The sequence below is a fragment of the Balaenoptera acutorostrata genome, chromosome 19, assembly GCF_949987535.1.
Source record: "Balaenoptera acutorostrata chromosome 19, mBalAcu1.1, whole genome shotgun sequence".
NCBI classification, from domain to species: domain Eukaryota; kingdom Metazoa; phylum Chordata; class Mammalia; order Artiodactyla; family Balaenopteridae; genus Balaenoptera; species Balaenoptera acutorostrata.
Genome location: NC_080082.1, coordinates 28,650,718 through 28,678,617, shown reverse-complemented (window position 1 = coordinate 28,678,617; position 27,900 = coordinate 28,650,718). Strand labels below are relative to the sequence as shown.

Genomic DNA, 27,900 nt, shown 5'->3' with positions numbered 1-27,900 from the left:
ATGCCCCGCAGTGGCCTGGGGAAGCTTGGAATACCCCATTTAGCAGATGAGGAAACTGAGGCCTGGGGAAGTCAGGGCATTTGCCTGAAGTGGTGGAGCTGGGAATCACCCACAAGCACTTGACTGCAAAATCCACGCTGTCATGTGATTTCTGGATATCAGAGTTGGTGCCGGAAGGGGAGCAGTTTCCCTTCTCACAGGGATGTGGGACCGGCAGAAGGAGACAAAAATACAAGGACACCTACTGGCTTCAGGCACAGGCTACATTAGCCTGAACTTTAGGTCATCAGATTCTCGTGACCTCTCTGCGTGGAGGGGTTCTTATCCTACAGATGGCAAACTTCAGGCTCAGCAAAGTAAAGGCATTTGGCCAGTAAGTTGAAGAGGAGGACTTGAAGCCAGGGGTGTCTGACACTGATGGTTGTGCCTGTGGCCATTACCATGCAGTGCCCTCACCCACACCCACACACACCCGGCTGGCTTGAGGGGCAGGGGGATAGAAGATCTGGGAGTGAACGCTGCTGCACTGTGGGGATGTCACGGGAAGGTGGGCGGATGATTTTCCTGGAGGGCAGACCTGTCCACAGGGATGGATGTATCCTCTGCAGGACAGGAGCTCCTGTCCCCGGAGGAATGCAAAAAGCCAGGGAGGTTGTAGTCAACTCTGAAAGGGTAGTGGACTAGTGGCCACTCAGGGCTGCCGCTGACCCCCGCCTGGGGGAGGCTTCTCACCCTCTTTCTGCTCCTCCTGTCCTCTTTGTCCCATCTCTTCCTCATCTCTGCCTGTGTCCCTTGTGTGACTTGGACAAGTTCCTTCACCTCTCTCCTAAATTCATAGCGTTTAACACCGTCCAGAGGGCCAAGGGCTCAGTAAGGGCAATTATGGTCGTTTTTCTTTTCTCCCCTCCCTTCATTCTGGCAAGCACTGAAGAAAAGGAGGCTGGACCCCCTGGGTTCTAAGTCTCCTCCTGCACAGCGAGCATCTCCTTCCTATCCTGTCCCATTCCTTCTTAGTCTCCAGGGAGGCACGGAGAGCCGAACTCAGCCCGGGGTCTACTGGCGCGACCCAGGTGTGCCAACCCTCATCCCTTCGCCTCAGTATCGCGTCCACGGAAGGGGCGAGCGCTCCCCGCGTCCCTTGTTGCCATCTCTGGGTGTCCTCCGCACGGGTGGCTGAGCTCCAAGAAGCGCGGGACGCGGGCCCTGCAGGAGCGCGTGTGCGGCCCCCACCCATCCTGCGCTCGCGCCCGCGCCGGGGCACCGAGAACCCACGTGATTTCCCGGCAGAGGCAGCCGGCTCCCCGCACCCGCCGCCAGGCTGCTTTCCGCGCCTACTTTCAGTTTCGTGCGGAGCGCGGCGAAGCCGGGAGCGCAGCTGGGAGCGCAGCCGGTGAGTGCCCACCACTTCGCGGGGCAGCGGGACCCGGCTGGGGCGAGCGGCGCAGGGAGGTTCGGGGTGCAGACGCCGCGCGGAGCGGGGAGGAGGGGATGCCAGAGGACTCTGGAGCTGGACGTACCCATGGCCAGGTAGCTGACCTGATGGATGGTCGGGGCCACGGACGGCTGGACTGATGACCGGGTGGGCAGATGGGGCGCCGGTGGCGGGGCAGCGCTCAGCCTGCCACCCTGCAGAGTTTGGGGGATGAGTTTCGAGCCGCAGAGGAAAGCAAGTCTGGGTCACCCGGGCTGGGTTTCGGGACCCGGCTGCGTTCCCGCTCCCTCCCATTCCTCCCCACCTTCGCACCGCTCCTGTCACCTCCTGGAGCTTCAACTTCTAATTGCCTTTTAAAGAATTCAAGTCCCGCTGCTCATTGCGTGGGACTTTTTAGCCTAAAAGAGCTTTTAGTGATGGACAATTCCAAACAGGTGCAAAAGTAGAAGGAATAGGGGCTCCCTGGAGGCAGCAGTGGTTAAGAATCCGCCTGCCAGTGCAGGGCACACGGGTTGGAGTCCTGGTCGGGGAGGATCCCACATGCGGCGGAGCAACTAAGCCTGTGCGCCACAGCTACTGAAGCCCACGCGCCTAGAGCCCGTGCTCCGCAACAAGAGAAGCCACCGCAATGAGAAGCCCGCGCACCGCAACAAAGAGTAGCTCCCGCTCGCTGCAACTAGAGAAAGCCCGCGCGCAGCAACAAACGCAGCCTAAATAAATAAATTTTAAAAAATAATAAATAAAAGTAGAAGGAATAGAATTGGGTTGAGCTGTACAAATATGTCAGTTTTGATATAACCAAGCCCCACGTAACCGCCACTTAGGCTTCAACAGTCATCACCCCAGACCAGCCCAGTTTCGTCCCAACCACACTTCATTTTGAAACAAATGGCAAACAGACATAACAGCATCTCAACCGAACTTTCCCACAATGTACTAAAATAAGGAGTTTTTAAAAAGACATAACCACAGTACCATCAGCATAACTTTAAACATTTTAACAGTAATTCCTTAATGTCAAATCTCCACAGACTATTCCTGATGAACGTTTTAACCTCATAAGTAATAGGTGAATACTTGGGTGCCCTTTTGTTTACATGGGTGTCGTTTTGCTACTTGCTTTTTGCGTTTCCAAGTCGTTTTCAGCCATTTTCTCACCCGGGGGGCGAGGACCTGGAGTTTGCTGGGATGGCCATTAGGGGAGGTTCAGGGAGGCCCCCCACCTTCAGCACCGTTTGCATACATTTTATACGTTGGGGTTCTTATGTTTCCTTTTTAAGAGGTAGGGGGTTCTGCAGGCTTCAAAAGCAGTTTGAAAAGCAGCACTTCCCAGCCTCCCAAACCTGGGGACGCCAGGAGGTCAGGTGTACCCGGGGCCAGTACATGCAGCCTCATCCCTCCAAATTGCTTTTCTTTCTAAGAAGCAGTAAGCTCAGAAAACACTAGGCTTGGTCTCTTACCAGAGAACAGAGTGGGGGTAAATCTGATGATTTCACGGTGCATGCAGGCCCCCCATCCAGCGTGCTTTCCTCAAAACTTACCGATAGCACCGACTGGTCATTGATTATGCCCACCTGCCTCCCCTCCAAAGCACAGCACCAGGACTTCCCTGGTAGCGCAGTGGTTAAGAATCCGCCTGCCATTGCAGGGGACACGGGTTCGATCCCTGATCCGGGAAGATCCCACATGCCGCGGAGCAACTAAGCCCGTGTGCCACAACTACTGAGCCTGTGCTCTAGAGCCCGTGCTCCGCAACAAGAGAAGCCACCACAGTGAGAAGTCCATGCACCCCAATGAAGAGTAGCCCCCGCTCTCCGCAACTAGAGAAAGCCTGCACAGCAACGAAGACCCAACGCAGCCAAAAACAGAAACAAAAACAAAAAAACAAAGCACAGCACCAGCTTGATTGGAGCCTGGCATGGGAGGCAGAAGGACCAGGGGTCTCAGCACCTTGAATTTGCTTGGTGACCATGGACTATTTTATCTCTCAGAACCTCGGTTTCTCATCTGTAAAATGGGGATGATAACATGTCCTTCAAAGTGTGTTTCATGGGTTGGATGAGATGAGGTATCCCTGTGCATGAGCAACCTCAAGGTACCGCACCAGCATGAGGAGTGATGGGTCCTTGATGAAATCAGACAAGCGGAAGGGAAAGTTCTTTGGAAGAGTTTCCCAATATGCTTAGCCTTATTCCTCCACCAGATACAGAGGTGCCTGGATGTTTGTAGGGCCAAGTCAGTCTCCTTACACCCAACACATATACCCACCTCCCCTCTGAGAAAAATTCAGCCAAATTACTTAGTATGTCTTCCCCTGTCTGTTATGGATTGAATTGTGTCCCTGAAAAAGATACGTTGAAGTCCTAACCCCTCTACCTCAGAATGTGGCTTTATTTCGAAAAAAGGTCGTAGCAGATGTAATTAATTAAGATGAGGTCAGGGCTTCCCTGGTGGCGCAGTGGTTGAGAATCTGCCTGCTAATGCAGGGGACACGGGTTCGAGCCCTGGTCTGGGAAGATCCCACATGCCACGGAGCAGCTGGGCCCGTGAGCCACAACTACTGAGCCTGTGCATCTGGAGCCTGTGCCCCGCAACGGGAGGGGCCGCGATAGTGAAAGGCCCGCGCACCGCGATGAAGAGCGGTCCCCACACCGCGATGAAGAGCGGTCCCCACACCGCGATGAAGAGTGGCCCCCACTTGCCGCAACTAGAGAAAGCCCTCGCACGAACCAAAGACTCAACACAGCCAAAAATAAATAAATAAATAAATAAATAAAGTAGCTATAAAAAATTAAAAAAAAAAAAAAAAAAAAGATGAGGTCATACTGCAGTAAGTGGGTCCTTAATTCAGTATGAATGGTGTCCTTATAAGAGAGGAGGCCAGCATAGGAAAATAGAGACACACGGGGAGAAGACAGCCATGTGACACAGGCAGGGATTGGAATGAGGTATCTACAAATTAAGGAGGTCCAACGACTGCCCAGAAACCACCAGAAGCCAAAAGAGGCATGGCAGGGCCCACCCCTAGAGGCTTCAGAGGGAGCATGGCCCTGCCCACACCTTGGTTTCAGGCTTCTGGCCTCCAGAACTGTGAGAGTATAAATTTCTTACATTTTAATCCACTCAGTTTGTGGTTCTTTGTAGCAAAGCTAGGAAACTAATTTGCCATCCCAGAATCTCTCCTCTGCTTTCCACACAGAGTCCCACTAAGGATTAAGCAAATTAAATACAGGTGCAAATACTTTGTAAAAACTTTTTGGAGGCCTTCTAAGGATGTAAACTACGGGTTTTCTTTACCGGATCTATTTTTTGAGTGTTGCTGGTAGCCCAAAGTCTATCTTGGATGAAACTCAGTCTGCAAGGCAAACACCCAAATGATTTGAGAAGGAAACAAACAAACAAAAAGTCTGAAAAATCGATCAGTCTGACGGTTAGTGCAGGCTGTCTGGAGAAGGAAAGGCTTTTGGTCCCTCAGACCACCCTGAAGATCATATCTCTGCCATCCACTGCCCTTAAAACCAGGAGGAAGTGGTGAGGCAGGCAAGCACTTGTTTATATGTGGGACTTGTTACCCATAAAATAAGCATGCTTATGTAACCTGTATGCCATCTGGGGTTTCCTAGATCCTTGAGAGCCGGGTGAAATTTTCATGAACCCCCATTATGCTCCTTTGGGAGGCCCTAAGTATTCTCAAGCTCTCTGTGGATCTGGAAGGTGGAGATGAATGTCAGTGTAGTTCTTCTGGCCACCTCTGACCCCAGACTCTTCTGCTCTGCAGTCATCCTCTCTCACTAGTAGAGCAGGGCATGAAGCCAGTAGGTTTCCTGGGGTGAAAAGATGGGAGACCTGGGGAAACCTGAGTTCACTCGTTTACCCTGCCTGTTTCAACCCTGATTCTCTGTGATGGGACTCCTGCTACATCCTGTGAGTCACTCCAAAGTCTTCTGATAAATTCCCAGACACAGGAGTCTTTCCCAGAAAGGTTTTTAGCAGCCCTTCCGGCTGGGATGCCTCTGACATTTGGCAAAGGAGAACCTCAACGAACTTGAGGGAATGTTGAGTTCACACTCAGATGACCTGTATTCTCAGTTTGGTTTTCTTCCTTCCAGACTTTTTTTTCTATGTGTGTATATTCCTATCTTTTTTAATGGACTCATAACATAAAAACCAAAATGGAATTACACTTTTTTAACTAAATAACATGGAATTATGTATTAAAGGAAGATTAAATGCTATGATATCCTTTTTTTAATTGTTTAGTTTTTAGTAGGTAGTACATTCACATAGTACAATAGTATAAAACAAATAAAAAGGTATGTGATGAAAAGTAAGTCTCCCTCCCTCCCCAGTCTCCTGGCCACCTGATAACCCTTCCTGAAAACAACCAATGTTATCAGGTTCTTATGTCTCCTTCCAAAGACAGTCCAGGTGGGCACATGGAGATATATATATATATATATATATATATATATATATATATATATACACACACACACATACATACACACATATATATATGTGTATATACATATATATATACACACACACACACACATATATATATATCACCTTCTCACAAATGGTAGTATACTGTATATAGTGTTTTTTATCTTGTTTTTTTAAATTTAATGTAATTTGGAAATCTTTCCACATCAAAACAAAACAAATCTGCCTTTTTTCTTTTTCTTTTTAACGGCTACATAGTATTTCAGTGCATGGTTGTTCCATAACTGATATAACTGTTGTTGGGCATTTAGGTTGTTTCTCATCTCTTGTTATTTCAATCAGTGCTGTAACAAATATCCTTGTTCAAGCATCGTTTTTGCCTACGTGAGAATAAATCTTTAGGGAAAACATCCAAGAGTGTGTTTGCAAGGTCAAGGGGAAAATATGCAGTTTGAGCTTTGATAAATCTGGCAAATTACCCTCCTTAAGTGTTGTACTAATTTTCACTCCCACCAGCATGTATGAGGAGGCCAGCTTCCCACCCCTTCCCCAACACGTGTTATCAAACTTCTCCATATTTGCAGATCTGGTAGACAAGTAATGGTGTCCTATTTTTTTTTCATTTCTCTTATTATGAATGATTTCGGGCATCCTTTCAAATATTTAAGGCTCACTTATAGTTCCTTTTCCATAAACTGTTCATATCCTTTGCCTACTTTTCCATTGAGTTGTTGGTCTTTTTCCTGTTGAGCTGTAAAAGCACTTTACATATTAAGGAAATTAGCTCTTTGTAGTATGAGTATACTGTCATCTTAAGTGGCTGCATAGTTGTCCAAAGAATGGCTGAACCGTAATCTTTGTTAAACATTAAATTGGATCTTGTTTTCTCCTACTACATATGGACTGTTTCCTCTGTTTTATATAAAAAAAACAAGAGGTGACATTTTAATTCTTTCCATAGCCCTTCCCAGAATTCCTCTCAGGGAAGGAAGTATTTCTGGAAAAATACCTTGATAGGATTGGGGTGGGTGGGGCCTGTGTGCAAAGAGGTCAGCAGGGACCAGGACATGGGGGGGGGCGGGGCAGACTCGCAGCATGGAGCATGTATATGGGCTGGGAGTGCAATATTTGCTCCTGAAAAGAAGGAAGAAGGAGAGAGGAGAGAAGGGAGGATGAGGAGAAGGTGGAGAGAAGGTAGGCCACACAGGAAGAAGACCCCCAGAAACTTCTTGGGGGTAGGATAGCCAAAGGGCATTTTCGCTAGGGTGATGCCCCTACTTCCCACGAGGTGGGTAACTGACAGCACAGACTCCAGCACGGGCTCCGCTCTGCAATCATTAACCCGCTCAGCACACATTTGCTGAGTTTCTACATGCCAGGCCCTGCACTAGGTACTGGGCTACAGCTAGGAGTACCACAGAGTCCCTGCCCCGGGGAGCTGATGTACCAGCAGAAACAGACGGTACACAAGTACAAAAAGATGTGTGGTAGACCTCAGGTAGTGGCGACTATGGTGCAGGAAGACAAGGCAAGCAAAGGGGCAGGCATGCTGGGGGCAGAGGGAGGGTTGTGTTTGGAACAGAGAGGCCAGGCATGACCTTTTCATAAGGGGCTTTTGGGACAATTGAGGGGAGTGAGGCAGGGACTCATGAACCATGATGGTCCCTGGAGTGGAGAAGGGAGGGGAGGAGGGAAGGGAGGGGGAGGAGGAGGAAGGGAAGGAGGAGTTGATAAACTCACAGTTGTTAAAGCCTCTTATGAGTGAATTGTTTACCTGTAACTTAACAAAGGGCTGGACCTGGAGCAGGAGCCCTCTGTCAGAGGAGCTCTGCCGGTGGGGAGGCTGTAAGCTTCCCCAGGCCATGGTATTTCAGGTGGCTGTCTGAGCCAGGTCACCTGTAGCAGGAAAGATGGCGCTGCCCAGGTTGACATCCAGCCTTGCGATGAACATCCTGGTGACCGGAGCTCTGCTCACAGGCTGGATGGTTTCCTTCAGCTCCGTTCCCAATGTGGACTTCTAAAGCGATATATGGACTTTATTTTTATTTTTAATTTTTTTATTGTGTTAAAATACACATAACATTTCCTATCTTCACCATTTTTAAGTGTACTACAGTTCAGTGCTTTTAAAGACATTTACGTTGTTGTGAATCCATCACCACCATCCATCCCCATGACTCTTTTCATCTTGTAAAACTGAAATCCTATGCGCATTACCCAGTAACTCCCCATTCTTCCCTCCCCCCAGCCCCTAGCAACCAACATTCTACTATCTATCTCTATGGATTTGACTACTCTAAGTATCTCCTCTAGGTGGAATCATACATTATTTGTCTTTTGGGGACTGGTTTATTTCACTTAGCTTACATGTCCTCAAGGTTCATCTATACTGCAGAATTTCCTTCCTTTGAAAGGCTGAATAATATTCCATTGTGTGTATAATCACATTTTGCTTATTCATTCACCCATCAATGGACACTGGGTTGCTTCCATGTTTTACCTATTATGATCAATGCTGCTATGAACATGGATGTACAAATATCTCTTCAAGACCCTGCTTTTAATTCTCTTGAATATATATCCAGGATCCAGGGTTGTAGGGTAATTCTATTTTGAATTTTTTGAAGCACCTCCATACTGTTTTCCACAGCAGCTACACCATTTTACATTCCTACGAAAAGTGCACAAGGGTTCCAGTTTCTCCACATCCTCACCAACACTTTTTGTTTTCTGTTTTTTAGATAGTTGCCATCCTAATGGATGTGAGGTGGTATCTCATAGTTTTGATTAGCATTTCCCTAATGATTAGTGATGTTGAGCATCTTTTCATGTGCTTATTGGCCATTTGTATATCTTTGGAGAAATGTCTGTTCAAGTCCTTTTCCCATTTTTGAATTAGATTGTTTTGCTGTTGTTGAGTTTTAGTTCTCTCTATATTCTGGATATTAATTCTTATCAGATATATGTTTTGCAAATATTTTCTCCCATTCTATGGGTTGCCTTTTTACTCTGTGGGTAGAATCTTTTGATGTATGATTTTTTAAATTTTCATGAAGTCCAATTTTTCTGTTTATTCTTTTGATGTCTATGCCTTTGGTGTCATCTCCAAGAAATCACTGCCAAACCCAGTGTCACAGCTTTCATCCTATGTTTGCTTCTAATAGTTTTATTATTTTAAGTCTTAGGTTTAGGGCCTTGATCCATTTTTGGGTTTTTTGTTTGTTTGTTTGTTTACATTTTTTTTTATTTATTTTTGGCGGCGTTGGGTCTTCATTGCTGCACGTGGGCTTTCTCTAGTTGCAGTGAGCGGGCTTCTCATTGTGGTGGCTTCTCTTGTTGTGGAGCCCGCCTTCTCTAGGTGCGTGGGCTTCAGTAGTTGTGGCTCGTGGGCTCCAGAACACAGGCTCAGTAGTTGTGGCGTGTGGGCTTAGTTGCTCTGCAGCATGTGGGATCTTCCCAGACCAGGGATTGAACCCGTGTCCCCTGCATTGAAAGGCAGATTCTTAACCACTGTGCCACCAGGGAAGTCCCCCTTGATCCATTTTGATTTAGTTTTTATATATGGTGTTAGGTAAGGGTCCAACTTCATTCCTTTGCATGTGGATATCCAGTTTTCCCAGTACCATTTGTTGAAAAGACTGTCCTTTCCCCATTGAATGGTCTTGGCATTCTTGTCAAAAATCATTTGATTATATATGTGAGGGTTTATTTCTGGGCTCCCTATTCTGTTCCATTGGTCTGTATGTCTGCCTTTATGCCAATACCACACTGTTTTGATTACTGTAGCAAGTTTTGAAATCAGGAAATGTGAGTCCTCCAGTTTTGGGTTTTTTTTTTTTTTTTTCAGGATTGTTTTGACTATTTGGGGTCCCTTGAGATTCCATATGAATTTTAGGATGTGTTCTTTAATCTCTGCAAAAAAGAAGTCATTGGGATTTTGATAGGGATTGCATTGAATCTGTAGATCACTTTGGGTAATATTGACTTTTTTTTTTTTAAGGAAAATACTTTTTTATTTTTAGTTTTAGTTTTTTAATATTTACTTATTTATTTGGTTGCTCCGGGTCTTAGTTGCCGCTCACCAGCTCCTTAGTTGCAGCTCGCCAGCTCCTTAGTTGCAGTACGTGGACTCCTTAGTTGTGGCATACGAACTCTCAGTTGTGGCATGCGTGTGGGATCTAGTTCCCTGACCAGGGATTGAACCTGGGCCCCCTGCATTGAGAGCATGGAGTCTTAACCACTGCGCCACCAGGGAAGTTCCAATATTGACATTTTAACAATAGTGAGTCTTCCAATCCATAAACATGGTATGTGTTTCCATTTATTTATGTCTTATTTAATTTCTTTCAGCAACATTTTGTAGTTACATTGTACAGATCTTTCACCTCCTTGGTTAAGTTAACTTCTAAGTATTTTATTCTTTTTGATGCTATTATAAATGGAATTGTTTTGGTAATTTCCTTTTCAGATTGTTATCTTTCATATTTAGAAACACAACTGATTTGTTTGTGTTGACTTTGTATCCTGCTGCCTTGCTGAATTCATTTATTAGTTCTAACAGGTTTTTTGTGGAGTCTTTAGGGTTTTCTACATAGAAGATCCTGTCATCTGCAAACAGATTATTTTACTTCTTCCTTTGCAATTTGGATGTCTTTTATTTCTTTTTCTTGCCTAATTGATTTGGCTAGAACTGCCAGTTCTGTGTTGAATAGAAGTGGTGAAAGCAGGCATCCTTGCCTTTTCCTGATCTTAAAGCAAAAGCTTTCAGTCTTTCACCATTGAGTATGATGTTTGCTATGGGTTTTTCATATATGACTTTTATTATGTGGAGTAATTTCCTTCTATTCCTGGTTTGTTGAATTTTTTTATCGTAAAAGCGTGTTTAATTTTGTCCAATGTTTTCTTCTGCATCAATTGAAATGATTGTGTGTTTTTTTTTCCCTTCATTTTGTTGATGTGGCATATTACATTGATCAATTTTCATATGTTGAACCATCCTTGCATTCCAGGAATAAATCTCATTTGGTCATGGTGTATAATCTTTTTAATTTGATGTGCTGAATTTGGTTTGCTAGTATTTTGTTGGGGATATTTGCATCATTGTTCATAAGGGATATTAGTCTCTAGTTTTCTTGTAGTGTCTTTGTCTGGCTTTGGTATCAGGGCAGTGCTGGCCTCCTAGAATGAGTTAGGAAGTGTTCTTCCTCTTCAGTTTTTGGGAAAAGTTTGAGAAGGATTGGTATTAGTTCTTTTCTAACTTTCTGGTAGAATTCACCAGTGAAGCCGTCAGCTCCAAGACTTTTCTTTGTTGGGAGATTTTTTTTATTGCTGATATATCTCCTTACTAGTTATAGGTCTATTCAGATTTTCTACTTCTTTGTGATTTAATGTTGGAAGGTTTTGTGTTCCTAGGAATTTGTCCATTTCATCTAGGTTATCCAGTTTGTTGGCATACAACTGTTCATAGTATTCTCTTACAATTCTCTTTATTTCTTTAGAATTGGTAGTGATGTCCCCACTTTCTGATTTTGGTAATTTGAGTCTTCTTTTTTCCTTAGTCCAAAAGGCTTGTCAATTTAGTTGAAGTTTTTGAAGAACCAACTTTTGGTTTTATTGATTTTCTCTATTATTTTTCAGTTCTCCTGTTCCTTTATCTACACTCTAATTGTTATCATTTCCTTGCTTCTGCTAGCTTTGAGTTTAATTTGCTTTTCTTTTCTAGTTCCTTAGGTTGTAAAGTTAGGTTGTTGATTTGAGATCTCTCTTGTTTTTTAATGTAACATTTATAGCTATAGTATTTCCCCTTAGCACTGCTTTTGCTGTGTCCCATAAGGTTTGGTATGTTGTGTTTTTGTTTTCATTCATCTCTAAGCATTTTCTAATTTCCGTTGTGATTTCTTCTCTGATCCATTGGTTGTTTAAATGTGGGCTGTTTTGTTTCCACGATTTTGTGAATTTTCCAGTTTTCTTTATGTTATTGATTTCTAACACCATTGTGGTCAGAGACTATACTTTGTATGATATCTATTTTTAAAATCTATTGAGATTTAATTTGTGCCCTACATATGGTCTATCCTGGGAAATATCCCATGTGCAATCAAGAATGTGTATTCTGTTGTCGTTGGGTGGAGTATTCTGTATATATCTGTCAGATCTTATTGATTTATTGTATTGTTTAAGTCCTCTATTTCCTCACTTATCTTCTGCTTGATTATTCTATCCATTATTGTGAGTGGGTATTAAAGTCTCCAACTATTTTTGTAAAACTGCCTATTTCTCCCTTCAGTTCTGTCAGTTTTTGCCTTGTATGTTTTGGTGGTCTGTCATTAGGTATGTAAATGTTTATAACTGGTATATCTTCTTGCTGAATTTAACTTTTTATTAACATATAAAGTCCTTCTTTGCCTCTTGTAACCTTTTTTTGATTTAAAGCCTACTTTATCTTATATTAGTACAACCACTCCTGCTCTCCTTTGGTTACTATTTTCATAGAATATCTTTTTCCATCCCCTTACTTTCAATCTGTTTTTGTCCTTGAATCTCAGCTAAGTCTCTTGTAGACAGCATATAGTTAGATCATGTGTTTTTATCCAGCCAATCTCTGTCTTTAGATTGGAGAGTTTAATCCATTTACATTTAGGTTATTACTGATAAGGAGAGACTTATTTCTGTCATTTTGCTGTTTGTTTTTTATATGCCCTATAGCTTTTTGGTGCCTTATTTTTTGCATTCCTCTCTTTTTGTGTGTTTAGTTAACTTTTTGTAGTGAAATGTTTAAATTCTTTCTTAATTTTCTTTCGTGTATATTCTATAGCTATTTTCTTTGTGGTTAACATGGGGATTACATTTAACATCCTAAAGTTATAACACTCTGCTTTGAATATAGTGGCTTAACTTCAATAACATACAAAAACTCTGCTACTTTACAGCTCCATCCCCACTGCTTTCTGTTGTTGATGTTACAAAATTACATCTTTATACATTATGTGCCCCAAATATAAAATAATAATTTTTTAAAAACACATTAGTCTCCCAGTTTATGAAGAAAACAAGATTTGGAATTACAAGCCAAAGTTACAGTACTGTATACTAGCCTTTACACTAATAATTGTTTTTCTTTATATGTAATAGTCTCTTAAATCCTGTAAAAAAACAAAAGTACAGTTACAAACTATTGCTACAATAATACTAGCTTTTATAATTGTCCATGTACTTACCTTTATTGATATCTTTATTTTTCCTTATGACATTGAGGTACTGTCTAGTGTCCTTTCATTTCACCCTGCAGGACTCCCTTGAGCATTTCTTGCTGGGCACATCTAGTGGTCATGAATTCCCTCAGCTTTTGTTTATCTGGGAATGTCTTGATTTCTCCCTTACCTTTTTGGTTTTTTTTTTTGTTTTTTGGCTGCATCAGGTCTTAGTCGCGGCACGCGGGATCTTCGTTGAGGCATGCGGCATCTTTTGTTGTGGTGAGCAGGCTCTTCGTTGCAGCGTCTGGGCTTCTCTCTAGTTGTGGTGTGCAGGTTTGTTTTTTTTCTCCTCTCTGGTTGTGGCACACAGGCTCCAGGGCGTGTGGGCTCTGTAGTTGTGGCGCGCAGGTTCAAGAGTGGGTGGGCTCTGTAGTTTGCAGTACGCGGGCTCTAGTTGAGGCGCACGAGCTCAGTAGTTGTGGAATGCGGGCTTAGTTGCCCCACAGCATGTGGGATCTTAGTGCCCTGACCAGGGATTGAACCCATGTCCCCTGCATTGTAAGGTGGATTCTTTTCCACTGGACCACCACGAAATTCCCTCTCCCTTACTTTTGAAGGACAGTTTTGCTGGATATAGCATTCTTGGTTGTCAGTTATTTTCTTTTTGCACTTTGAACGTATGGGCCTACTGTCCTCAGGCCTCCAAAGTTTCTGAGGAGAAATTTGCAGATAATCTTATTGAGGAGCGCTTGTATTTGATGATTCATTTCCCTCTTGCTGCTTTCAAAACTCACCCATTGTCTGTGGTTTTTGAAAGTCTGCTTATAATGTGTCTTGGTGTGGGTCTCTTTTAGTTAATTTTACTTGCAATTTATTGAGCTTCTTGAATGTTTATATTCAGCTTTTTCATCAAATTTGGGAAGTTTTTAGCCATTATTTCTTCAATTTTTCTCTCTGTCCTTTTCTCTCTCTTCTTCTGGGGCTCCCATAATGTGTATGGTGGTCCACTTAATCATGTCTCACACATCCCTTAAGCTCTGTTCACTTTTCTTCATTCCTTTTCTTTCTGTTTCTCAGCCTCGATAATTTCCTTTGTCCTATCCTGAAGTTCCCTGTTTCTTTCTTCTGCCTGCTTAAATCTGCCTTTGAATCCCTCTATGAATTTTTCATTTTAGATACTGCATTTTTTCAGCTCCAGAATCTCTTTTTGGTTTCTTTTTAGGTTTTCTATCTCTTTATTGATATTTCCATTTTGTTAACACATCATTTTTTTGACTTTCTTAGTTCTTTAGGCATCTTTAAGGCAGTTGTTTCAAAGTCTTTGTCTAATATATCTGTCATTAAATTTTTTTCAGACGGTCTTTTGAATTGATTTTTTCCTTTCAGTGGGCCATTGTTTCTTTTGTATGCTTTGTGATTTTTCTGTTGTTGTTGCTGAACACTGGACATTTGAATCTAATAATGTGGTAACTCTGGAAATCAGATTCTCCCCCTTGCCAGGGTTGCTGTTCTTTGTTTTTTGTTTTCTGTTTATCGTTTTTGGTTTTTTGTATCATTGTGAACTGTCTCTGTGCCCAGGATCAACCTGAGGTGTTAATGCCTTCTTATGTCTTTTCATCTTCTTATGTCTTTGCTGAGCCTTTCCTTGGGCATGTACAGTCACTTTGTAATGTTCCCCATATGTGCAGTTGTTTCTGAATGTCCTAGTCTTGAATGTCTGGCTTCCAAAAGGGGAAAAGCAAAATTGAAGGAGAGAACAAAAGGCACAGGCCTTTTAAATCTCCCGGAGGTCAGTTCAGCTGGAGGGGGAGGGGCTTGCCACCACGGAGCTGGTGGTGGAGTGACAACAATGGCTGCCTGATTCTGTCTGCACCTCTGAGATCAGAAACAGCAGTCAACAATTATGGTACAAATCTCCAGTATCTGGAGGACAGGGTCCTTTTTACCCACCCTCGCTCCTGCAAACTGCATGCAAGCTGCTTCAGGAACATGTGCACAGCTGGCTGCCACAAGACCTAGGGGTGGGGGTTGGCTACCTACTACTGTACTAAGAGCTGAAATTGACCAAAATGAACCAAAAAAAAATTTTTTTATTGGAGTAAAATTGCTTTACAATGTTGTGTTAGTTTCTGCTGTACAATGAAGTGAATCAGCTATATGTGTACCTATATCCCCTCCCTCTTGGACCTCCCTCCCTTCCCCATCCCACCCATCTAGGTCATCACAGAGCACCAAGCTGAGCTCCCTGTGCTATACACTAGCTGTCTATTTTACACATGGTATTGTATTTATGTCAAACCTAATCTCCCAATTTAAAATTAACCAAAATTTAAGAGTCCAGATTAACCCTGGAAGCTGTAAGCTTTCAACAGACTCCAGAGTTCCAAAACAGTTATACCAGATTCTGCTCGTACAATCTTTGTCTAAGTGAGGAGACAGATTCCTGGTGCTTCCCACTCTGCCATCTTCCCCGAATCCTCACTGGAACCATTATTTTCAAAATGTTTGAGACCGTGTTGCTGAATTTCTCTCCTAGAAGACTGTGTGGATATAGAGGTTGCAGGCAGCTGGAAAACTGCCTGATCCCTCAACATCCATCTCCTGGCGGGAGGGATGGAGCTTGTACCATCACGAAACCCCAAACCCCCATCAACCCCTTGCCTGGGCGGTTCCTTCTGCCCCTCATGCCAAATGGAGGGAGGACTCAAATCATGGTGAGCTGCTACTCTGAGGTATTCAGATCTTGTCACTGCATCTTGTTTGAAGAGAGAAATAGCTTGCCGTTTTATTGGTCTCACAGTAGTCTTTTCCCTAAGTTCTTGAAGGTGTCCTGTGCATTTCTCAGCCTCAGAATTCTCTTCTTGAAATGGGCAGGTGAAGGTTTGCCTCGTTAGAGACTTACACGGTAGAGTCAGCAGGATGACGTTTAGGAGGTGCATGGACGAGGTGCTGGCTGAATCATAAAGTGAGAGCAGCTGTCCTCTTCTCACTTCTCTTTAATCCTTCCTGTTTAGTCAAGGAGAAAGTCTCAGTTGGCTGCTAATGTCTGTAAGGCCTCTTACACTCCTGATCACCTTTTCCGCAATGCGAGGCCAGGCCTCAGGCCTCAGGCAGCAACACCCAGGTCCCGTTCAACGGGCATCATTTTGGTTTTGTTTCCCTTGGGTTTCTTTTAGGGATTACCTTCCATGCAGGACAAATGATACTTTAGAAAATCAAGTTCAAGGTGAAATGATTTCTAGAAAATTTTTAAGGAAACGCTACTCTGATTCTCAGATAAGGCAAAAATGTCCTCCAACATGGGTAAAAAAGTCTTGGAAATTGTAATTCTATCCCTAAAGGGTAAGATTGTGGGAAAGTTCACGTTCTATATTTCCGCAATGTTTAGAACTTTTCATATGAGTGCAGATTATGTTTTATAGCAGAAAAATAATCAAGAGCTATGGGAATGATCATTTCGTTTGGAAAGAAGATCATTGGTTGAAGGCAGTATGGTGCTTCAGTTAGGAAAGCGCCTCTGGGTTCAGCAGAGGTTTTAAATCCACTCTCTGCTTCTTGACTTCCCGGAGTCCATTTCTTCACCTGTACAATGAAGGCAATATCTGCCTTGAAAGGTTGATTGAGGATCCACTGAGGAAATGCAGGTGGAATACTGTAGCATGATGCCCCACCTGTGCTGAGAACCCAATATATGAGATTAGCGTCAACTAGCATCAGCTGCAGATGGGCAGTCCCCTCATTGTGCTGTAATCTTTATATGAATTATTGTCCCCCATCCTCAGAATGACCCTGTGAAGTAGATGCAAAATCATCACTGCATTTACCGGTGAGGAACATGTGGTACAGGGAGGTTAGGAAACTTGCCCTAGGTTGTGCAACACAACATGTTGAAATCAGGATTTGCACCCAAGCCTCCTGACCCCAAAGGCTCTTTTATCAGCTCCACAGATCCCTGTGAGATGGGCTGATATTAACCCTGCTTGACATACAAGTGAGCCATGGTCCAGAGAGGGCAGGGACTTGCCTGGTGTCACCTAACAAGTCAGTTTGGGGCAGTGGGGCTCAGAACTGAGGCTCCAACCAACCAATCCCCTAACCCCCAGTCCCAGCCCCAAGCCTTTCTTCTACCCGTGTTTTGCGTGTCTGGGCACTGTCGGCTGGCATGGGAGAACGTCGGTCAGATGATCCATCCCGGAAGCAGAATTCCTCTTCTAACTTCAAAGAGTCCAGCTTTCTGGTCACTGATCTTCGGTCTTCTTTCACTTTCAAAAAAATGTATTCTGTTTAAACCATACAGGTAATACATGACTAAATTCTCTTTTCAGAAAGCTAAACACCTTATACATCAGGCTGAAATCCCCATTACTCACTGCTTCCCGCCCCAGGTCTGTCCTCTCCCAGTTTGAGGTAACTAGTTGGGTGTGTTGCCTTCCAGAACTTTATCTAAGCCTTCACATTAAAAAAAACAAGCAAGGGAATTCCCTGGCGGTCCAGTGGTTAGGACTCTGCGCTCTCACTGCCGTCGGGGAACTAAGATCCCACAAGCTGTGCTGCACGGCCAGAAAAAAAACCCAAAACAAAACAAAGAAACAACAACAAAAAAAAACCCAAAACACTTAAATTGGGCTCACTCACTGCGAGGCCCTGTCTTAAGTGCTTTACATGTATTAACTCATTCACAACCCTGTGAGGAAGGTACTGTCATTATCCTTGTTTGATAGATGAGAACATTGCGGCTCAGAGAGGCTATACAACCTGCCTGAAGCCTCACAGCCTGAAAATGGTGAAAAGTTTAGTCCCAAACCTAGACAGCCTGGCTCCAAAATTCATGCTCTTACCCTCTAAGTTATAAAAACATGTTATTATAGAACTGGAATATTGGTGTTTTGCTTTATATGTATTCTTCAGACAAATGATGTCATATTATACGTGTGTCTTGTCTATTCAGTAATACATATGGAGGATCCAGCCGCATCAGTGGCCTTCATGCCCATAACCCAGAGGTGTGGTAAACCAAACTATATTAGGTTATGAGTTGTTCAAACGCAGCTGCAGGATTTTCTTATCTAGTGCACTCTGTGCCTTGTGGGCCGTGTGGCTCTCCCTGTAGCTTTCTGCCAAGCAGTTTGGTTGTAGAGTCAAAGGGCGGACACATTGTTTTGTTTTGTTTTTTTGTGGCCGCGTTGGGTCTTTGTTGCTGCGCACGGGCTTTCTCTAGTTGCGGTGAGCGGGGGCTACTCTTCGTTGCGGTGTGCGGGCTTCTCATTGGGTGGCTTCTCTTTTTGCGGAGCACGGGCTCGAGGCTTGTGGGCTTCAGTAGTTGTGGCTCACAGACTGAGTAGTTGTGGCACGCGGGCTTCAGTAGTTGTGGCACACAGGCTTAGTTGCTCCGCGGCATGTGGGATCTTCCCGGACCAGGGCTCGAACCCGTGTCCCCTGCATTGGCAGGCGGATTCTTAACCACTGCGCCACCAGGGAAGCCCAAAGGCTGGACACATTTTAAGTTTTAGAAATCATTGCCAATTTGCCTTTGAAAGCGGGCAGACCAATTTCCAGGCTGTGAATTCGAACCTCAGGATCTAACTTCTCTCCTTTACATCCCGAGCCTTCATCCCCTAAGTTCCAAAACCAGCACAAGATTCCTCTGGCATCCTCACTGACCGCATGGCTGGAGATGAAGGGGGGTCTCCAGACCTCGGCTCCATTTTCAGTTTGGTGTGGGCACGAGAGGAGGTGGCAGAGCCACCGAGCTGGGGCCTGATGGGAAGTGCAGGAGGAGTGTTAGTTATGAGCAGAGACCCTTAGGGTCTCACCTAAATATGGCCACCGCGGTGACCTTCCCATCCCCAGCCTCTTAGAAGGCAAGAATCATTCGGCTGTGGTTTGCTGGGGAAGCAAGACACCGGGTACAAGGGAGCAAGGAACCACTCTCCCCACTGGGAGCGGAGAGCTGGGTGACAGCGTGGCCTGGAACAGTAGTCCCCAAGCTCACCTGGGCTGCTTCCAAAAGTGCTGATGCCTGTGTTCTGCCCTCAGAGATTGTGCTGTGATTGACCAGGAGTGTGGCCCATTGGCAGTTTTAAAACCCCGGATGATTCCAACATGCAGACAAGTTTGGGACCCACTGCCCAGGACTGTGCTGGGCAGGACCCTTCTCATGGGGGCCTCACCGGCCACTTCCTGTGGGTTCTGGGCCCAAACTGCCAGGGCTGAGCGGGAGAGGCAAGGCCACTACCTGGCCACCTGCTGTCTGAGCCAGGCCAGGGCTGCCTGTGGACACCCCCGTTTCGGGAGGGGGGGGCAGGGTACATCCAGAAACCCCAGGGGGTCTTTTGGTGGAGAGTCTGAGCCTTCCAAGCAGGAAGGTAGCTGGAGTAAAGGAGACGGTTTCAATTCCAGTGATGGGGGCTGGGACCCAGCTTCCTGGTTTCCAGTGACAAGGAGAGAGAAGCCTTGCTGGATTTGGAACAGGGACCGCCCAGGCCTGAGGCCCGGAGTGCAGGCTTGTGCCACCTTCACAAGGGCTTTGAGGCAAGAAGATGTTTGTTCAACTCTCAGCTCTGGGACTGTCTAGCTAGTGACCTAGGGAGGTCCCCTCACTGCTGGGAGCCTCGGTTTGGGCTTTGGTAAAGCGTGTGACTGCATTTTAAGTCCTGCAGGACCCTGTCATTGTGAGGGACAATAAAGATGATTGTTTTCAAAGGAACAGTACGTTCAGAACAATCTCCTACGTCATCATCCCCCCACGGAAATGTGCTGGGTCAAGGACCCCTCTTGCCCGCTATGCCAGCTTTTGTGGGTGAGGGAGGAGATGGCCGCTGATGTCCCCCTGAAGGTAACTCCCGTGGGGCCCCATGAGAAGAGGGTGATTCCTGGGGTGGGGCTGCATCGGTGCCCCAGAAAGAGCCCACTGGGTCAGTCTGGTCCCACTTCTGCTTCTTATTTGCTGTGAGTGTCAGCAAGGCCTTCCTTTCTCGGGACCTCTGTTTCCCAATCTGTAAAATGGGCCTGGCATGGACCCCACTGCCAGGATTCTTCCAGCTCTCTTCCCCTTTGCATCTGCGCTCAGGCATCCTCTGAAGCCTCGGACTGTGATCAGCCACCCTGGGGGAAGCAGAGGCCCTGGGTTCCCGGTCGGCAGCCCTGTAGGGCTTGGCATGGAGGATTCCCAGAGGGCTTGAGGGCCTCTGTGGACTCTGGTCCACCCTGGGGTCCCCAGGCCTGACCTGTCCACTCAGTCCTGAGAAACCAGCTTCAGCAGCACTTTCTTTTCTCAATTTCGGTGATATTTTGGTCCAAATGTCTCGAGTGGCTGTCATGGCCGGGGGTACTGACCCCACCAACCACATCCTTCCTGATCCTGAGGTTAGCATTGGCAACCTTCTTATTTCTGTCCCTCTCTTCCTGCTGCCTGGCCTCAGTCACCCCCTTCTGTCCTCTTTTCTCCCACCCGGGCCCAGGAGCTGGGGCAGAACCCCGGGGTCTGCCAGTGCCCGGGGGGGACAGGGCTTCCAGCCTCCCACAGACCCTGATCCTCGGCCTGACCCTCCCAGACAGCCCCGGGAACAGGGACAGCAGGTGGTGTCCCCCTTGTAGAGATGAGGAAACAGATCCCAGCAAGTGGGAGGGGTGCTGCCAGCACCTGTTACTCCTGAGCCCCAGCCTCAAGCGGGCTTCCTCTCCATCCAAGCAGGAAGAGGGAAGAAGCAAAAGAACAACAGCCAGAAGCATGTGACTCAAACCATATCCTCTCCTCCCTGCCTTCCTTCCTTCTACCCTGTGCTAGGGGCTGGGGCTACATAGGAAACAACAAGAACAGCAGCACTGGTAATAATAGCTAATGGGCCAGATGCCATGTCAGGGGTGTTGCCTGCTTCATCTCCCAGCGACCTGGCCAGGTAGCTCTTATTACCCCCAAGGCTGACCCGGCTGGTGCTCCCTCTCCCCAGTCTACTGGACGCCCTCCTAGGCCAGTCCCCCTCCCCCCATCCATTGTGGGTGTAGGCCCACTAACACCTGCGCCCTGCCCTGAAGGATTGCCCTTGGCTGATAGAATGCCCCTCCTCCACCCCGTAGGCATGGCCCGTAGCCAATGAGTGACCGATGTGGCAGATATGGGCAAGGGAACAGCGCAGCCCCCTTGCCTCTTGGCAGGACAAACTCTGGAGTGTTGTTCACATCCCAGAGTTCCCTGTGGTCAGGCTAAAGCTGGACTGCTCCTGAAACCACATCTTTGCCTAACTTCTTCCCCCACCCCATCCTGCTTCCCTTCCCACCTTAATAAATAACTTTGACAGACACCCCTGTCTTGGGCTCTGCTTTTAGCAGCCTGACCTAGAACATCCCCATTTTACAGATGAGGACGCTGAGGTACCAAGCCATGGAGTAACCAGACCATAGCCACACAGCTGGTAACTGTGTAGTAGAGACTCAAATCCAGGGCCCTGGTGCCAAGGTATTTGCCCTTATCCAGAATCAGGCAGTGTCCCTGCCCTGGAGGTGTACCCAGCTGCTGAAGGAAGGGCGGGCCAAGAGGAAATGATGATGCAGAGTGACAAGCCCTGCTGTGGAGGAGAAAGGAGAGATTGCTAGGGAGGGAAGCCCAATATTGGGGGTGCCACTCGGTCTGGGGAGGCAGCTGGGAAGACTTCCCTGAGAAGGGAGCAAAAGTCGATTGGAGCTAGGTCCAGAAGGATAAGGAAGAGTTTGCAAGACGGAAAAAAAGGGCAGGGCATTCAAGGCAGAGCAGGGCATGTGTGCAAGGCAGGGAGTTGTGAAAGAGGATGGCGGGGTGGGCATGGGAAGATCACACCCATGGAAGCATGGTCACATGGCAGGGCAGCAGGGGTGGTGTGAGGGGGCCCGGAGATGGCCAGGACCCAGACGGTGAAGGACCATTTGTTTATTCATCCTTTGAGCCTTTCTTCGGCACCTGATGTGGACCTGCTTTGTGGAAGTCATGCTAACGTGGTGCCACTTCGTCTTGCAGGTGGTGGGAAACTATAAGAGGTTTAGACAGAAATGAGGCCAGACCAGAGCTGAGGTTTAGAGACAACTATGGCCAGAGGCGTGTGTGCTGGCGTGCGTGCACGTGTGCATGCATGTGGACTGGAGGTGGGGGGTGTCTCCAGGCGCAGGGAGCAGCGAGGGCAAAGGCCCTGGGACTGGGGCAAAGGAACTGGCTGTGATTTCTCCACTCCACCCCCTAACCTCCACGGCAGTGGCGTTCCCAGGATGGCAGGAGAGATTCCCCAAGAGCACAGCGATGAGGGCAGCGGATGGGGCTGTCTGCTTAAAATTGAAGCCAGGATGGAGTGATCCTTCCATGCCCACCCCTCAGTGAGACTAGCACCCCAGCAAGGCCCTTTTCCCTCTTGCTGTCTGGACCTCGAGTGGCAGGAGCACCGGACTGCAAACCCACATGCCTGGGTTCCCTTGGCATGCTGACTGTTTCTGATTGTGTGATGCTGGGCGTTTCACTGCCTCTCTCTGAGCCCCATGTTTGATCGCCCTATCCCAGGGATGCATTGGTGATTCTTAGAAGTAACACTGTTTTGGTTTTTTTTTAAATAAATTTATTTATTTATTTATTTTTGGCTGCGTTGGGTCTTTGCTGCTGCACGCAGGCTTTCTCCAGTTGCGGTGAGCGGGGGCCACTCTTTGTTGCGGTGCGCGGGCTTCTCGTTGTGGAGGCTTCTCTTGTTGCGGAGCACAGGCTCCAGGCGTGCGGGCTTCAGTAGTTGCAGCACACGGGCTCAGTAGTGTGGCACACGGGCCCAGCCGCTCCGTTGCATGTGGGATCCTCCCGGACCAAGGCTCAAACCCGTGTCCCCTGCATTGGCAGGCGGACTCGCAACCACTGCGCCACCAGGGAAGCCCGTAACACTGTTTTTTAGCCGGAGATCCCGGTGCTAAAATGCAAATATGAAGGCTTGAGAGTTTATAGAGGTTTATTTTCTTTGTTCTATTAGCAGCGCTCTGCTATCTTGCTTTCTGTAGAACAGTAATAAAATTTTATGCATTTGGGTAACATGAACCCATAAACTTAACATCATTTAAAATTTGTTATTTAAATTCATATTTAAATTTAAAAACTGCTAGCCATGCATGGAGAAACTGATAGAAGCACAATGACTAAGAATGTCTCTCTCATTCTTTGATGGCTACCCCAAACCACATAAATACCAACATAGGAGATTTGAATGACAACCAGTATAGGTGAGGTAATAGATATACTCGATTTTTTAAAAACTAATCTTGTTTAGGTAATACATGCATACAACATAAAATTCTAAAAGTTCCCCTCCCTGGGGACAATTACTATTATGTGTTTCTTCCAGAAATATTCATGTATTTAGAAACATACACATTTTTTTTTCTTTACACAAATGCGGCATAGGTACCCTATTCTGCCCTTGACCTTTTTTAAAATGTGATATATCTTGTTCCATATCATTCCACATAGTTCTGCCTCTTTCTTTTCTTTTTTTTTTTAAATTATTTATTTATTTATTATTTTTTATTTTTGGCTGTGTTGGGTCTTCGTTTCTGTGCAAGGGCTTTCTCTAGTTGTGGCAAGTGGGGGCCACTCTTCATCGCAGTGCGTGGGCCTCTCACTGTCACGGCCTCTCCCGTTGCAGAGCACAGGCTCCAGACACACAGGCTCGGTAGTTGTGGCTCATGGGCCCAGTTGCTCGATGGCATGTGGGATCTTCCCAGACCAGGGCTCGAACCCGTGTCCCCTGCATTGGCAGGCAGATTCTCAACCACTGCGCCACCAGGGAAGCCCTGCCTCTTTCTTTTTAATGGCTGCATAAGATTTCACTGCATGGATATGCCATAATTTTTTTTTTTTTTTTTTTTTGGCCGCTTGGCCTGCGGGATCTTAGTTCCCCGACCAGGGATTGAACCTGTGCTCTCAGCAGTGAAAACGTGGAGTCCTAACCACTGGACCCCCAAGGAATTCCCAGGACCTTGTTGTTTATCTGTTCTTCTAGTACTTTCATGGTTTAACTTTTTACATTTAAATTTTGACTCCATCTAGACTTTATTTTGGTATAATTTGTGAGACAGAAATCCAACTTTATTGATAAAGAGTATCTTTTAAATGTTCAAGGAATATTTTTAAACTTCTCATATACCAAGCCAAAAAGGGAACTCTCAACCTATTCCCGATAGCAGAAATTATGTAGGATTTATTCTTTGTACAGTATGGTAAAGCAAAAAATTAATGACAAAGATTTTTAAAAGAACTCACCCCTCTATTAAATGACTCAGTTCAAAATTATAATCTACTAGTAATCCAATATAAATTTGCTATAAACAATATAAATTTACGGAAATTGACCGAAAGTTCTTTTAAAAGGAAAAAACTCAAAATGGCCTAAGGCGTAAAGTTCAGAAGTTTAAAGAATAACAGTCTCAGTAAATCAGGGGAGAGAAATAAGAAAATAAAAACAAAAATTATAAAACTAGAGAAGGGAAAATTCTACAGAATTGATAAAAGAAAACAAAAGTTTGTTTTTAAACATAAGAGGTACCAACTGCTGGCAAATTTAATAAGGAAAGAAAGACAAAGTAAGAGAAACTAAATTAAGTACAAAAATGTGAAATTTAAAAGTACAAGAGGGAATTCCCTGTTGGTCCAGCGGTTAGGGCTCCGCGCTTTCGCTGCCGATGGCTGGGTTCAGTCCCTGGTCGGGGAACTGAGATCCTGCAAGCTGTGTGGTTCGACCAAAAAAAAAAGTACAAGAAAAATATTGTACACAACTGTGTGCTGCATACTAAGGTTGAACATTCTTGACGAACTAAGCAAATTTCTCAGAAAAAAACCATAAATTGCCAAAAGTTAATTTAAAAATAAGTGGAAAACAACCAACACAGTAAGGGGAATGTTAAAGTTATCACATTTGATTTTTCTTTTAACTGTTCAAACCACTTGATGGTGTTGAGAAGAACTTTGGCTTTTCCTCAGGGTACAATAGGAAGGGGCAAATGTATGTGGCATGGGCCACGTTTTAACTTGACCATCTGGCTCCCTGTGGAGGATGTTGGTGGTAGGCCTCCTGGAGCAGGAATCCAGGTAAGAAATGATGGTGCAAGGTCTAGGTAGCAGTGGGGGAAGTAAGATTCTGTGATATGCTTGGAAAACTTAAGCCACCTTTGGCCTGAGCTTGAGGAAGCTTGAGGCCGCCCTTCACTGAAATGGGGAAGGGGCAGTTTGGGAGGAGAGATCAGGAGCTCAGCTTTGGACCGGGAAATTTTTTTTTTTTTTTTTTGGCCACACCCCGCAGCATGGCATGCAGGATCTTAGCTCCCCGACCAGGGATCGAACCTGTGCCCCCTGCAGATGAAGCATGGAGTCTTAACCACTGGACGGCCAGAGAAGTCCCCAGAAATTTTTAAATGCATAGGAGGCATCCAAGAGGAGTAGCTGTGAGAATTAAAATAGATACAGCCTAAAGGCACTTGCCTGGCATTTAGCAAATATTCATTACATTATCTGTTCAACTTTTTCAACACTTTCCCAGTGAAAATGTAGTTTTGTCTCTATAACACACACAGAAACATTAAACAAAAAGTAGAATAAAGTATTTCCTCGGTGTGTATGAATTACTTTTTAATTTGAATTTTCAGTCTCTATCTGTCATACTTAATGCAGATATTTATCCTCACTTATTGCCTTCCTAATTCTGTTTTCGTTTTAGTGTTTCACATCATGTAGGGAACTTCCATTCATGTGAGAAGCGCTGATAGTTTCTTGTGCTTACTCAGCATTGTGAATTTCTCTTCCTTACACATTGGGGAAATGTCTATTCTAGTTTTTAATGTGAACGTTTTATGGCTTTGAAAAAAAAATTGAAATGCACCTGTTGAAAAGTTTTAATGGTACAAAGTGGTCCAGAAGGGAATGGTGGTCCTTCCGTATCCCTATCCTCGGTTGCTCAAGTCCCTTACATAAAACGGCGTAGTACAGTTGGCCCTCCGTATCCGCGGGTTCCACATTTGAGGATTCAAATCCACAGATGCAGAACCCACAGATACAGAGAGCGAACTGTACAGTGTAAAGGGCTCTCCTTTGCCTGCGTCCCCCAGGTTCCCTCCCAAGACACAATCCTGTCACCAGTTACTTGTGTAACCCTAGAGTTGGTCTCTAAGTACGCAAATGCACACAGCACATTTAAAACATCCATGGGCCATAGCTTTCAAAAGTTGAATTCACTTACTAGTATACTTTGGAGCTTTTTTCACTTAGCATGTTTTTGCTGTTCATCCATGTTGCAGTATGTATTGTTACTTTGTTCCTTTTTATTCCTAAATAATATTCTATTGTATAGATAGATATACCATATTTTGCTTATTCATTTGTGAGTTTTTGGACATTTGGACTGTTTTCACTTTTTAGCTATTAGGGATGACAAACATTTGTGTACATGTTTTCGTGTAGATGTATATTTTCATTTCTCTTGGGTATAAACCTAGGAGTAGAAAATTGCTCCGTTATAACTCTCTGTTTAACATTTTAAGGAATTGCCAAACTTTTTCAAAGTGGCTGCACCATTTTGCATTCCCACCAGCAGTATATAAGAGTTCCTGTTTCTCCACATCCTCATCAACACTTGTATTATCTTCTCTTTCATTACAGACATTCGATGGGGGTGTGAAATGATATCTGGTTGTGGTTTTAATTTGCCCATACAGAAAAATTTAATTTAATTACGTAACTAAAAAATAATTCTTAAAAAAAAAAGGAAATCCCCTGGCAGTCCAGTGGTTAGGACTCCGCACTCTCACTGCTGAGGACCCAGGTTCAATCCCTGGTCAGGGAACTAAGATCGCACAAGGGGTGCAGCACAGCCTATAACAATAATAATAATAATTCTTTCCATTTAAAACACTTGTATTGCTATGTATTTTTTATATAGTTGATTTACATACAATGTTGTGTTAGTTTCAGGTGTACAGCAACATGATTCAGTTACACATACATATATATACATATATATATTCTTTTTTTTAATAATCTCTTCCATTATACCATTATAGGTTATATATGTGCTGTGTTTTGTTTGTTTGTTTGTTTTTGGCTACATTGGATCTTCGTTACTGCGTGCAGGCTTTCTCTATTTGTGGCGAGTGGGGCTACTCTTCGTTGTGGTGCATGGACTTTTTATTGTGGTGGCTTCTCGTTGCGGAGCACAGGCTATAGGCACGCGGGCTTCAGTAGTTGCCACACGCGGGCTCAGTAGTTGTGGCATGCGGGCCCTAGAGTGCGCGGGCTTCAGTAGTTGCGGTGCGCGGGCTCTAGGGCACACGAGCTCAGTAGTTGTGGCACACAGGCTTAGTTGCTCTGCGGCATGTGGGATCTTCCCGGACCGGGGCTCGAACCCATGTCCCCTGCATTGGCAGGCAGATTCTCAACCACTGCGCCACCAGGGAAGTGCCTGGTACCATAAAGTTTTAATGACAGTTACTTTATAAAATGCCTTTGTTTGGAAGCCTCTCCATTATTGCCTGCCTCTCCTAATGAATAGTCTTTGATATAGTTGCCTTCGTTTTTTTAATTTTTATCTAATTCTAATTCAAAATGTTTATTATGAAATAGTTAATACATACAAACACTTGTCATTATCTGCCATTTTTTGTCTAAAAGACCATTATTATAATTTTACCAAGTTCTCAGAAGTATCCTACTGTAATATATTTAAGGCATTGCCTTAAATATGTCTATTAACTTAGAGGGTTTTTTCCTTTCACTTTCTGTAGTCACAGGCAGGCTTGTCTTAGTCTGTTTTAGCCGTCATAACAGAATACCATAGACTGGGTGGC

At 45.1% G+C, this 27,900-nt stretch overlaps 1 protein-coding gene across 1 annotated transcript in view; it reads left to right on the top strand.

Annotated features, from left to right (window-relative positions):
* Window positions 1-1,348: 1,348 nt before the first annotated feature.
* Window positions 1,349-27,900, top strand: part of NLRC5 (NLR family CARD domain containing 5) — a 92,462-nt gene continuing 65,910 nt past the window's right edge. The window contains exon 1 of the mRNA XM_057534998.1: window positions 1,349-1,390. The gene's annotated coding sequence lies outside the window, so the exon portion shown is untranslated. The remainder of the gene's footprint in view (window positions 1,391-27,900) is intronic.